Source organism: Lactuca serriola, chromosome 4, assembly GCF_051521515.1.
Source record: "Lactuca serriola cultivar US96UC23 chromosome 4, Lser_US96UC23_V15, whole genome shotgun sequence".
Classification (NCBI taxonomy): Eukaryota; Viridiplantae; Streptophyta; class Magnoliopsida; order Asterales; family Asteraceae; genus Lactuca; species Lactuca serriola.
Genome location: NC_136411.1, coordinates 87,533,145 through 87,545,451, shown reverse-complemented (window position 1 = coordinate 87,545,451; position 12,307 = coordinate 87,533,145).

The following is a 12,307-nucleotide window of genomic DNA, read 5'->3' as shown; positions in this document are numbered from 1 at the left end:
TTTTAAGTTAAAATATGGGTTTATGTTTTTAGTTAAAACATTTTAAGTTGCTTCTAGAAAACAATTTTGAAATACCAATATAAAATTTTCTAAATTCTTTTTTTTTTGTGAAAGCTTACTTGCAATTTAGCTCTTAACAGTTTAACATAATTGTTTTGTTAATTTTTAAAATAAGTTTTCAAGTCATAGATAACACATACAAAATATAAACACAATCACATTTAGGAAGTAGTAACGTTAACCATTTCCTCAATCATATGTTTTATACGATGAGTAATCACATGTAAAAACTTGTTCATTTTAGTGATAAACAACCACAATCATGTATGGGTCCCACTTGCTTCTTATATACTTGATGTTCGGGTGGAACTCCGTCAAGACTCCAATCTTCATGGCCCTCGCTTGGTTGACTTTGTTTTTCAATATTTAAAATTACAAATGAAAAGTTACATTCCATGGAAAGCGAAATAAATGACATGAAGTCACATTAATACATATTCTAAAATAAACTAAAACGATCAAAGACATCACAAATATTGGTCCAATCGAAATAATGTGTTACTGAATCAATACAATGAGAAAGATCATCCTATTTAATTAAATTATTGTTAATGATTGTATATTTTTCATCTGATAAATTTCTTATGAACATCAAAGAAAAGTAGATAAAAGGTATAAAGTTAAAAGTTGGTATTAAACCAAAGTAAAATTTCATGTAATGAAAAAGACTTCAATTTTACAAACTTATAGTAATGAAATTTGAATGTATATTGTTAAAATTCTTAAAAATTAAGGTATATTTAGTTATTAACATATAACTGAAACGATATCTATTATCATAATTGTTAACGTATGGTCTATTAGCATGGCCCAGACGTCAAGGCCTGGAGCCTGGGCGCTCTTGCCCAACTCCTTGCTAGCTTGGCCCGAGTTGGGCTGGCCCAAGGTCTGACCTAATTCCTCTTGACCTAATTATCACCTATAAATAGACATAATGTCCTCCATGCAAAAACAATTTTTCCTGGGACCTAAAACCCTAAAGGCATCGACCTTCATGGCTAAATACACACCCAACACACCAAGATGGTTCTCTCCGGCTAGGAAGAACCATCCCATGTCAATCAATCGATCAATTTGATCGTTAGATCTTGCTCCCAGGGCATAGTTCCTAGGGAAACTCTAACAACTTTGTTGTGATGGCAACTTAGGTATCTCGTCGGAAACTTGCTGACGGCACCACTTCTAGATCTCCAATTCCGATCCAACACAGAAGACCCGACGACCTGAGCTCATGTTGCAACAATGACATATATTATAAAACTATAAAGGTACACAAATGGTTTCTATTATCCAATTCCAAAAAATTATTGTTTTACAAGTTATAGCAATGTGCATTTGAAAGTACATTGCTATAAGACGTATTTGAAAAAAAAAATCAATTTTATAAAATAATGACAATGTACTTTGATAGTACATTGCTATAATTCATAAAAATTAAAATACATTTGTTGTTATTGTAGGAGTCGAAATTAGTTGTAAGGTGTCGAAATTGTAATAGAGTTCGTTATGTGATGTAATGTTATTTACAAAGGAATAGTTGTGTCGAAACTTAACTGTCGAGTCCTTTGTATTTTTCGTATGTTTTCTTTCTCCTATAAATAGGGAAGGTACAGTATATAGAATAGAACTTTTGGTATCATTTTTCTGTCTAAACTCTCTCTGTATTGGAAAGCATAATTGAGCTGAAACAAGATTATATTTACTCTCGGTGTTCATAATCATTCTAAAATCTGATTTCATTTCATTACTCGTTAAACAAACCTCTTCAATTGGTATCAGAGCAGGAATCATACGGCAATGATCTGATTTTCATTTTGTGTCAATCGTATTTTGAATCTCGTAATTGGATTCAAAAGTTTCCACACTTTGGATACTGAAAATCATCCTTGATCTTCAGTTGTGATTCGATTCTGCAACTAGTTTCTTTAACTGAGTGATCTACTTGCTTTTTATGATCAATTCATTCATTAATTCTCAAATTTCTAAAGTTTTCCTAGAATTTATCTGTACATCAATGGAAAATTTCAACATGAACACGATGATGTTTTTTTCTCATTTGCTAGGATCTTCAACAAAGATTCCTATGCTAATTCCAGAGTATTATGATCAATGGGCTGATCGCATGAAAAACTACTTGGATGGACTGGATGAAGAGCTTTGGGGATGTATTGAAAGCAATGTAATTCCTCTTGCAAATGTTCAAGCAATTGGTTCTTCTGCTTCAACACCAAGTGTTACTAATCAATGAACAAGGTTGAAGAATAATGAGAAAAAGATGTATGAAGGAACTACGTGTTGCACTTCCTCCTGTTGCTTATAACTACGTTCGTAGTTGTAAATCTGCAAAAGAGATCTGGAATACTCTAAAAGAGAAGTTTCAAGGGAGTGAAAAGAAGAAAATCAACTCTGTGAAGGATTGTTTGGTGGAATTGAAAGAATTCATGCAGAAGGCAGGTGAAACTATCGAACATTATTACGATCGCTTGAATGAACTTATCTACAAATGTAGTCAAAATGGAATTACAATGACAACTATGGAGTTTAATCTCACATTCGTAATGGGATTAAGAAAAGAATGGAGAAATGTTAGTCTCATGGTGAAAACTCAACAGAGCTTCGATACCTCAACTCTAAATGATCTTTACAATTTGCTAAAAACTCATGAGCCAGAAGTTATCAAAATGGATTAAGAATCAAAGATAGGCTTGGGAGGACCACTTGCTTTAGTTTCGAAAGTATCTAAGAAAGAAACTACTAAAAAAGAGAGTTTTGATGATGAAGGTCTGATCATTACCTCATATGTTGAAGCCATTGCTTTTTACTCCAACATCAAAGTAAAGAAATTTTATAAAAAGCCATTTCGTTCAAAAGTAAGGACTGTAGAGGCGAAAGTAAGTTTTGATGGAAAACCCAATGAGGAAAAGAAGTTCAAGAAGAAAGAATCAAAGACTGAAGAGTTGAAAGTTGAAAAGAAGCTCAAAGGTGACTCAGGTGTCGACTGTCACTATTATCATGGTGCAAATCATATGGCAAGTGATTGTATGCTTCGAAAGAAAGAGGAGAAGAAGATTAAGATCAAAGATGAAGTGTATTATGTCGAACGTTTGGAAGAAGTGAGAGAAAAGGAAAAAGGTTTGTCTCTGGTGGCGAAAGGAGAAGGTGAGGATGACGGAACATATAAAATTTGGTCTTCTGGTTCCGATGACGAAGAGATGTGTAATCCTACGCATGGGGTAATGCATGCTGAGTTTGAGGAAGACGAGGAAGAAGAGGTGACTGATCGTTGTTTTATGACCAAGAATGGAGACAAATAACCTATGAAAACGAAGGTAAGTTCTATTCTTCAATCTTTCAATATTCCTTTAAGATCTTATAATTATGAATTAATTGCTTTTGATGATACTGTTGCTTATTTTGACAATTTGGTTATCTCTACTAGTAACGAGGCTAATAAATCTAGTACTCAGTTACTATAAGTTCAGAAGCAGTTGGATTCGAAGAAAACAAAAGTAGAATATCTTGAGTTGCAAATTACTAATCTCATGTGTGATAAGGACAATTTGAATAATGAAGTTCACATGTTATTAGCACAAAGAAACATATATTTTAATTATGCTAAAAGACTTTATGCAAAATTAATTGTTTTACATCACTCTTCTGATATAAGCAAAGAGTAACATAGGAAGTTATTACCATTCTTAGCTTTTGAAAGAGAAAAGATTGATTGTGTGTCTTATGATTGCGAAAAGACAACAACTGAGTTTGATAAAGTGCCTGATAATAGATTTGCTTATGGAATTGTGAAAATAGATGAATTTTTGGATGCTAACCAATTAGTTGACATTGTGAATGAAACCTTAACCAAGAATGAACAAATACAGATTTTGAAAAGACTGAGACTTTGAAATCTGACTCTCAAACTAATTTTGTTGATCTTGAAGAGAATTCTGATACTATCATCGAAATCAATGAAATTGAGGAAGAGGAAGAAATTGATTGTTCTCAGTTGTTTGTCATTAATGTCACTTCAAAGGTTAAAGGAAAAAAAAATATAATGATTCATTGGAGAAGACTGGCACTGATCAACCGTCAACTTCGAAAGTTTGTGATGATGAATATATGAGTGTCAGAGATAGTCAAACTGACAACAGTGATGATGAGGATGATAATGACGAAATTTCGAAAGAATCAACCCCAACAGAAGATGTATCGAAATAAAACGAAATACCAAGAGTTTTTCTAGATAAGGTGTATTGTGAAAAAGAAAATATCGGCAAAGTGATGAAAGAAAAAGGTACCCATTACCTTGAAACACATTCAGTTGTGTATCCAAATTTCAAGTGTACCAATGATGTTATCTTTCCAAATCAAATGTTTGTTACAACTAGGAAAGTTGATCAGATCAAAACCGAGTTTAACAAAAAGGTATGAGAAGATAATAAGAAAACATCGAATGATGGTTTCTTTTCCAATCAAAGCATTGTCGAAAACAATCTTACTAAGAATTCATGCACATTTCAAAGACAAAAACCACAAAGAAAATGGGTTGCAAAAACAGAAACTTCAAAGAAACCAGTTGATGTTGAAATTGTGATTTCAAATGATAAAATAAATACACAAGAGTTTAAAGACAAAATTGACGAGTTTTCCAAAGAACATGGGATTTCAAAAAACAAGCACGAAAGAAAATCTTTTGGCAAAATGTTGAGTCTCGAAAGAAAGAAAACAATTTGACAAATAAAACAACTGAAAAAACAATGTCTGAAAAGGTTAAGACAAAATTTTCGTCAAATTCAGTTAACATGAAGAATCATGCTTTGTCTAAAAAGAATGTATCTCAATCAACATCACAAAATGATTTTTCGACAATAAAAAATAACGAAACAAAGTTTTTGTCACAAAATCATTATCAAGAATTGAAAGAAAATGAATTTCTAAAATTTCAATCATTCAAGAAGTTTCAATTTTCTAATCAAACAAGAAATCAAAGGGTTTTCAATGGTGGGTTTTCAAAGTCAACTCAATCTCAAAATAACTCAATGTCTTATCAATTTCGAAATCATAGACAACAAGGTTTTATACCAAATGGTGAATATAAAAAGATTGCATAATTACACATATAATGGAATGCTAAATATAAACCTCAGCAACCGAATTTTCCTAATCCTCCTACCAAAAACGCCTTCAAAGTCTCATATAGTAAAGGTCGATCCAATGTGAAAAACTTCGATCATTCGCTTGAAGGGAAAGGAAAATCTTATCAAACATGAAAAATCTGTCAATAATAAATCAAAAATGCCTATGAGAAGTGTTTGAATGAAATGTCGAATGTTAGTTCATCGTCAAAAGATTCGACATCTTCAGTCCAGACATGGCGTCTAGTTTCGAAAGAAAAGACAACAAGGCCACAAACTAAGAAGCAAAACGTGAAAGTCAATGAAAGTACTAAACTTTCGAAATATTATAATTTTGAGCCTTTATCAATTGAAGTGGACTTAATTGATAGTGTCAAATCAAAAGTTCGTAATTGGATATTAGGTTCTTCATTTCATAATATGTTTCAAACTAATCATAAAGGACCCAAACAGCCTTGGGTACCTAAAATTTTCCACTGATTGCAGGTTTTATGTGGCAAACAATATGATGAAAATAGTATATCGATAGTGGTTACTCTTGTCACATGACAGGAAGGAAAGATACTTACGTGATTTTCGAAGATTGGAAAATGGAGGAGTTGTAAAGTTTGGCAACAACCAAAAACGTCAATTTAAAGGCTATAACAAAGTTACAAATGGGAAATTCACTGTTAATCGTGTTGCTTATGTTGAAGGTCTTAAACATAGCTTGATAAGTGTTTCACAACTTGTTGTGGGCACTAACAATCAAGTAGTTTTCAATGAAGAAGGAAGTACAATTTCGAATGTAAACACAAACGAAGTTTTACTTAACTCAAAACTATAACGCCTGTGTTTCTGGGCCTGTCATTAATGTTGATATAATAGTCTAGGTTAACCTTTGTAACCCGTTTTGAAATAATAGAAGTGTATTATTTGAGTATTATGTGTTTTGTGCTTAATTGCTTAATTATGTGGTTGGATTAATTAAGAATAAAAATAAGCGTCAAAATTTAAGTGTAAAATAAACTTAATATCTTTGGATAATGTTGTAGTAGTTGAAACGAGGTTTCCGAATATATATAGAACGCCCAAATCTGACTTCGTATGAGGAAGTTATGATTTATCGAAGTTTCGACTTAGCGGTATGCAGCCTGAAATACTCGATTTGAGATCGAGCGGTTTTTAGCCGAAGAAATCTTAACAAGGATCGAAGGTCTCGTTGTTGGTATCGAAGCGATGAAAAGTTAGGCGAGAACGGACGTCAAACGAAGAAGTTATGAATTTATAACGAAATTTTTCTGTCCCGACTTATTAAAAATAAATAATAAAAATAAAGTCAAAATTAGCCGACAGAGTCTAAACGAAAGTTGTAGAGCGTAGTCTCACCTACGCGTGGATATAAAGAACGTCAAAAACGGAGTTCGTATGAAGAAGATATGAATTTTCGAAAACGGACTCATCCGAAGTACGCCCAGCGTACTAGCGTACGCCCCGCGTACAGCGAAGCATGACACGCCTCGCACTCGAGTTCTTCGGATACGTAAGCAATGACGATTCTGAGGCAGTACGCCCCGCGTACTCCGAGGCTCCAGCCTCCTATAAATAGGATGCGAGGGCAGCCGACTCCTTTGCTATTTTTCTCTCTTCTCTCTCCCGTTTTGCATCGATTTGCTTGCCAGAAGTACCCCGAAGCCCCGGTATCATTCCCGAGTCCCGAAGCAAGATCCGAAGCCCCGAGAATCCCAAAGAGCATGATTCCCGAGCCGAAGCTCTGCCCGCGAGAAGTTCGATTTTTGTTAAGATATTCCAGATCTGTGGAGAGATACTACTTCTACAAGCCGTAGTGCTGTCTGATCGTCTTCTGATCAAGTGAGTGTATACTACCTTTCATAAACACGATAATAATACAAGTATAGGTTGAGTGTATTAAGTATATTGTTGTTTATGTGTATAATTTTGTTGTTATAAGTGTGAATGTATATTCGTTCTCTTCTATCTCATAGATCTGATTTACTTTCTATGAAATACGTGTTATGTGGGTGTGCCTCATCTGTTATGTGGAATATGTATTGAATGAAAATGATATACAGGTTTTAAACTATGTATGAAAATATATATTTTTATCTACTAATATGTTGGGTAGAACATGGGTAGATAGTTGGTGTGTAATAAACAGATGATAGGCCTCGATGTTGTTGTTGTTGTTGATCTAGTTATTCAGCGGAGTATGGATAACGACCATGGACTCTTTCTAGATAGTCCAGTGGAACGCTAGCAGGTTCATAACCTATAGGTGTTGTGAACGATGTGTTCACCGGTGTACTCTATCCCCCTCATGGTTGCCTTTAGGATATCTATTATTGAGGAAACCCCTTAACAGTAATGTCCGTCCCGATGAAAATCCTAGATTAGGTCCCTTGAGATAGATGTTATTTTAGAGACGTGAAGTGAGGATAACGGGAATGGGTAATTGGGATAGTGATTGGTAGGTGAAATTAAATATAATTTATTTATTGTGGGTTGAAAACCTATATGCTCACCAGGCTCCCAAGCCTGACCCACTCAGTTTTATTTGTATTACAGGAAGTGGCGCAAGGGCGTTAGATGGATGAATCATCGAGTTGTTTTGTTTACAAGTCTGTATATGTATATATTTGTTGAACGACTTGTAATGTTATCGTTTATGCTTTATGGTCTGTATCGGAACATGACATCCCGAGTTTTGACTATATAATGAAAGTGCATCTCTTGATGAAATGCTTTGATAAATATTATTTTATCATGTTTTGTTTTGGGAACAAATTCCGCAACACTTTTAAATCAAAAGGATTTACTCTGAAATTATTTTAAAAAGCATAAATGAAATCGGTCTTTTCTGGCCGTGATTTTGGGGATGTCATAGTTGGTATCAGAGCATTAGTTTAAGCGAACTAGGAATTTGTAGGATTTCTAGACTTAAACTTAGAATGCTAAGTGGAATTTTGAGATGTGTGTCTGTTGGATTTTAGACACGAGCACTAGTTTATTTTAGGAAAGTTGCCTAAAATGCTTTTATGTGCTAAATGTTATATGTTGCCATATATGATATTAATTTTTCGGATCTACGGTCTGTTGCCGACCGGATCTGGAAACCTTATGTGTGTAGGATTCTAAGCGTATGTCTACAGTATTAGAACTAGCATGTAAACGTTTCGGAGTAATAAGGATGATTTGATATCTATCGTGAATGAAGATCTAAATTTCACCTTATTCGGTGTGTAGATCAAAAATGGTGAGAACAAGGAGTGGCGTTGGAAATGCAGATGAAAACAGGAATCAACCGCCAGTGGTTGAGCAAATACCTGTTGTAGCAGCAGCACCAGAACCAATAACAATGGCTGGGGTGCAAGCCATGATTCGGGCTATATTAGTCGAACAAAGGGATGAGATGCGACAGATGTTGCATGATAATAGGGATGAACCTATCCTACCTATTGAGGAACCCGAATTGATTCCCGAGCAATCGGAGGAAGGGAACAATAGTCGCATTTTGAGTCAAGTTAGGACTCAAGGAGAACGAAGGAACGATCCGGAAAGGAGAAACAACAAGGATGGGCGAATGTACAAGAACTTCTTGGGCGCCAAGCCGCCAAGTCTTTCTGGAAGCCCAAAGCATATTAAGATAATGGATTGGATCTCCGAAATGGAGATGGCATTTGAAAGTTGCGACTATAGCAACAAACAGAAGACCGTCTTTGCAGTTATACAACTGAAGACTGGAGTATTGAGTTGGTGGAAGTTGTTGGCAGATACTATGCCACGAGGAGAAGCCCTGAGAATGTCATGGGAGGAGTTCTTGGAACAACTAAGGGTGCAATATTGTTCAGAGATAGATCTGACTGATCTGAACAATGAGTTCCAAAACTTGAAGAAGGGGAGGATGAGCATAGATGACTATGCTACTGCATTTACTGAGAAAATGAAGTTATTTCCGTACCTGGTGCCAACGGAACTCTCCAAGATTGAGAGGTTTGCTAATGGACTGCCTGCCGACTTTGGTCCGACACTCAAGATGGCAACTACTCTGAAAACGGCTGTTCGTGCAGCTAAGAATGTGGAGGCCCAGCAGAAGGAAAAGGGTCTGGAAATGATAGATGTTGGTGAAAAGAGGAAGTTCGATGGAACTTCAGGGTCCAACAAGAAAAACAAGTTCTCGAAGTCTGGTTCGAGGGGAAGTGGAGATGAAGCGAAATGGTGCGACAAATGTAAGAAGAAGCATCATGGGAAGTGTGAAGTGGTGGCCACATGCTACAAATGTGGAAAGCCAGGGCACTATGCCAACAAATGCACACTTACCAAGAAAGTTTGCTATGGTTGTGGTAAGGAGGGTCACATGTCAAGGGACTGCCCTAAGAAGAAAGAAGCAGCAAGACCCAACATTCCGCCAAAGCCGAAGGCGAGAGCATTCCAGATGACACTGGAAGCTGCTAAAGATGAAGCTGATGTCGCTTCAGGTACCTTTCTCGTTAACAATTTGCCTGCCCAAATTTTATTTGATTCTGGAGCCAACTACTCATTTATATCGCATGAATTTGGTAGAAAACTAGCTTTGCCTGTTGATAGACTAGATAATGCCTTATTAGTAGAAGTTGCTAGTGGCAAGTTTGTACCTGTTAGGCATCGTATGAAAAACATCTTAATTGATCTGAATGGGAATAAGTTCCACGAGGAATTATTGCCTATCGAACTTAATGGTTTCGACATCGTGCTTGGAATGGATTGGCTTAGCGCCAATGATGCCGAAATTTTATGCAAGAAGAACATAGTTAAAGTAAACCCGCCTGGGAAAGATTCGTTTATGGTGTATGGGGACAAACGCAGAGTGAATTCTGGAATCATTTCCCTAATGAAAGCCAGAAAATGTTTGACCAAGGGATGTACATCATATTTAGCATTCGTGATCGATGCTAAGAAGGAAAAGAAGGTGATGCCGAATATTCCTGTTGTGTGTGATAATCCGGAAGTATTTCCCGAAGATCTTCCTGGATTACTGCCTGATCGACAAGTGGAATTCTATATTGACTTGTTGCCAGGAACAACGCCAATTGCGAAAGCACCTTATCGATTAGCACCGACGGAGATGAAGGAGCTAATGATGCAACTTCAGGAGTTATTGGACAAAGGTTTCATTAGACCTAGTTCATCACCCTGGGGAGCTCCGGTGTTATTTGTAAAGAAGAAAGATGGAAGTATGAGAATGTGCATTGATTATAGAGAGCTGAATAAGGCAACCATAAAGAATAAATATCCGTTGCTAAGGATTGATGACCTGTTTGATCAATTGCAAGGTTCGAGCTATTTCTCGAAGATCGACCTAAGGTCAGGATATCATCAGCTGAAAGTAAGAGAGCAGGATATAGAGAAGACTGCATTCAGAACTAGATATGGACACTACGAGTTCTTGGTTATGTCGTTTAGACTAACCAATGCTCCGGCAGCATTCATGGATTTAATGAATAGGGTTTGTAATCCTTTCCTTGATAAATCCGTGATAGTGTTCATAGACGACATTCTGATTTACTCGAAAAGCCAAGAGGAGCATGGCAGACACTTGCGAGAAGTGTTAGAAGTCTTGAAGAAGGAGAAGTTGTATGCTAAGTTCTCGAAATGTGCTTTTTGGATTCGTGAAGTCCAATTCTTGGGTCACGTGGTCAACCATGAAGGGATAATGGTTGATCCAGCAAAGATTGAAGCTGTGATGAAGTGGGAACAGCCGAAAAGTCCCACGGAGATCCGAAGCTTTTTGGGATTAGCCGGATATTACCGAAGGTTTATCCAAGGCTTTTCTTCGATCGCTACTCCATTAACAGCTTTGACCCACAAAGGAGCTACTTATGCTTGGAGTGATAAGCATAAAGAAGCATTCGAGAAGCTAAAGAAGAAGCTATGCGAGGCACCGATACTTTCTCTACCCGATGGGGTTGAAGACTTCGCTGTTTATAGCGATGCGTCTGGGGTTGGATTGGGTTGTGTTTTGACCCAAAGAGAAAAGGTGATAGCATATGCGTCTCGACAGCTGAAGGAGCAAGAAAAGAACTACCCGACTCATGATTTGGAGTTGGCAGCAGTAGTTTTCGCTCTGAAGATATGGAGGCATTACCTCTATGGCACGAAGTGCAAACTTTTTACTGATCATAAGAGTCTCCAATATCTCTTTAATCAGAAAGAATTGAATATGAGGCAACGACGCTGGCTAGAATTGCTCAAGGACTACGACTGCGAGATACTTTACCACCCCGGTAAGGCTAATGTTGTTGCTGATGCTCTCAGTCGGAAAGTCAATCTTGAAAGGAAAAGGCCAAGAGCATTGAGAATTGAAGTTGTCTCGACCATTGTGGAAAGTATAAAGAAAGCTCAAGAGGAAGCTTCTGAAAAGAATGACCGAAAGGAGGAACGTTCGGGCAAAACGTTGGTATTCGGTGTAAACAGTCATGGACTGAAGGTGTTCCAAGATCGGATTTGGATACCTAAGATAGGAGGAGTCAGAGATCTTCTGATGGAAGAAGCTCACAAGACAATGTACTCGATTCATCCCGGTAGCACTAAAATGTATAGGGACCTGAAACCCTACTACTGGTGGCCGACGATGAAGCTTGATGTTGCAAAGTATGTGGCTGAGTGTGTGACTTGTACGAGAGTAAAGACACAACATCAGAAACTGTACGGGAGTTTAGAACCATTGCCTGTGCCTATGGGTAAGTGGGAAGATATTGCTATGGATTTTGTCACTAAACTGCCCAGAACAATGAATGGTCACGACATGATTTGGGTGGTCGTTGATCGATTCACTAAGAGTACGCATTTCATAGCAGCCAAGGAGAAATGGTCTATGGAGAAGCTTGCAAATTCTTACGTGAAGGAAATTGTGAGGCTTCACGGTGTTCTGTTAACGATTGTGTCGGATCGTGATAGCCGTTTCACCTCGCTATTTTGGAAAAGTCTACAAGAGGAATTAGGTACCAAGTTGTGTTTAAGTACAGCTTACCATCCGCAGACTGATGGTCAGAGCGAACGGACGATACAAACGCTTGAAGATATGCTGAGAGCATGTACCTTGGAATTCCTAGGTAACTGGGTTGAACATTTACCTT